We start from the raw sequence: 2,723 nt of genomic DNA, 5'->3' as shown, positions 1-2,723 counted from the left end.
CCTGGGGCTTCTCTGCATTTCCTTTGTTTTCTGTGAAGAATAAAATAAAAGTTATAATCAGGTACATCGTGTTCTATGTGCAACAGATGTTTCTAAATGCACAGGAAGAGGCAATATTAATATATTTTATTAAAGATTACAAAGTCATTTTCCTGCAATTTCAAAAATAACATGTTTGCGATACTTTTATTTAATAAAGTCTTATCACATGAAACTGGGTTTAATAGTTGTAACGTTGCACCAGGGTGAAAATGATTTCAAAATTCCTGAAAGTTTATTTCGTGCTCCCAATGTGATGGGAGTTGACTTGAGCTGCAAAATGTGCAACCAATCTGCAATGTGGTTAACTGGCCAAAGGCCCGAAACTTAGACATAGAACATAGAAAATACAGCACAGAACAGGCCCTTCGGCCCACGATGTTGTGCCGAACCTTTGTCCTAGATTAATCATAGATTATCATTGAATTTACAGTGCCGAAGGAGGCCATTCGGCCCTTTGAGTCTGCACCGGCTCTTGGAAAGAGCACCCTACCCAAGGTCAACACCTCCACCCAACACTAAGGGCAATCTTAGACACTAAGGGCAATTTATCATTGGCCAATTCACCTAACCCGCACAACTTTGGATTGTGGGAGGAAACCGGAGCACCCGGAGGAGACCCACGCAGACACTGGGAGGACGTGCAGACTCCGCACAGTCAGTGACCCAAGCCGGAATCGAACCTGGGACCCTGGAGCTGTGAAGCAATTGTGCTATCCACAATGCTCCGTGCTGCCCTTGAGAACAAATAAATCTACACTATATCATTTAACCGTAATCCATGTACCTATCCAGTAGCTGCTTGAAGGTCCCTAATGTTTCCGACTCAACTACTTCCACAGGCAGTGCATTCCATGCCCCCACTTCTCTCTGGGTAAAGAACCTACCTCTGATATCCCTCCTATATCTTCCACCTTTCACCTTAAATTTATGTCCCCTTATAATGGTTTGTTCCACCCGGGGAAAAAGTCTCTGACTGTCTACTCTATCTATTCCCCTGATCATCTTATAAACCTCTATCAAGGCCCGAAACAGAATTGGACACTTTAAAAGCCACAGTCAGAACCATAGACAGGCCTAATGGGAAGTCAAACAGCCCGACTCGAACACACTGGGCAGCGAGAGACAGCCGGGCAAGTCTGTGCTTGCCCTGTAAACCAGACATCAGGAGATAATCGGTCCCATTCAAATGGATCGAGGATTGCCCAGCTGAAGCCAGACTTTCTGGCACCTAGATCACCTTGTATGGGATAAGGTTACGTGCGGACAATGCACCAGTGGATGGACCTCTGGGGGAGTTCCTGGTTGCGAGCCCTGCCCAACGACCTGATTGGCTGAGGGGCCAAGAAGCTTCCAGAAAGGTGCCAAGAAGGGTCCAATGAGGAGGCAGACACCAGACACCCTCTCCAGCGAAGACCCAACGCAGAGGCAGCCGAGAAGACTCGATGGCAAGCCAGAGGACAGAAGGAAGCAGCGAGCAAGGCCCACCTACTCAGACGAAGGCCCTGAGATGACCCGAGTCTGAGGGTTGGTTCCAGTTCATCGGCATAGGCAGTATTAATAATCTTAGGCATATTCTAGTTGTGATAATATTGTGGGGAGGGGGGGGGGTGACTGTTTTAGTGTTTGAAAATAAACTTGGGTTGAATTTAAGGGCGGCACGGTAGCGCAGTGGTTAGCACTGTTGCTTCACAGCGCCAGGGACCGGGAAAACCCTCGAGAAGGAGCAAATTAGAAATGGTCAAATGGGGAGAAACACTCGGGTGATATTTGAACAAGAAATGGCCCAGGTCGGTCGAATTGGGAAACATCCCGATATCAGATCTGGGATTCAGAGGAAATATTTGTTGGGACCAAGGCCATAACGAGTTGGGCAGACAGCTTCCATGTTAAGCAAGGCGGTTGCGATCGCTAGTTCTTTGGAGCAGATCCGCGTGAGAGTGGCGGAGAGTTTGAAATGTAACCAACAATTACAACCAACAGAAGCTTCAGGTGAGGAAGCAGATCGAGAAACTGCGAAGCAAGTTAGAGGGATGAGAGCAGAGGGACCAGGCCTGCCGTTTAGCCGCCAGTTTCGGGTTCAATGCTAGCAGGCGTATCCCAAAGAGCAGTGTGCAATCCTGGATTGCAATGCAGCGCAGCAAGTAGTGGAGGAGCTAAACGAGAAATATAGCAACCTGCAGGCTGCAATAAAGGTCCTGCCCCCGGCAGGGAGATTCGTGGACTTTCACGACAGCAAAACTGATGCCGCACCTGGACCGATTCAGCGACTGGAGGGGCTAGCACTGGCGCCACATGGAACACATTCCATTCTAATGAGAATCGGTGCAGGATTGGCCGGGTCGGTGACTGACACACGGGAGGCTGACAAGCTGCAGCCGCACATACACATTACACTCCCCACACACATCCCAGCCAACAAGACGGCACGTTGCATTGGAGCGTGCCCATGGCTGGGGCCAGAGGGCACCTAGGGGAGTGCCCTGTGGGGGGGCACCCATACGACCCGTGGTCTAGCGGCGTGCGCAGCGACTTAAGCCCACACTGCCACCCTATCCCCGTAACCCAATAACCCTAACCGTTTTGGACGCTAAGGGCAATTTATCATGGCAAATCCACCTAACCTGCATGTCTTTGGACTGTGGGAGGAAACCGGAGCACCCGGAGGAAACCCATGTAGACAT

Source organism: Scyliorhinus torazame, chromosome 28 (genome assembly GCF_047496885.1).
Source record: "Scyliorhinus torazame isolate Kashiwa2021f chromosome 28, sScyTor2.1, whole genome shotgun sequence".
Classification (NCBI taxonomy): Eukaryota; Metazoa; Chordata; class Chondrichthyes; order Carcharhiniformes; family Scyliorhinidae; genus Scyliorhinus; species Scyliorhinus torazame.
This window is presented reverse-complemented; position numbering follows the sequence as displayed.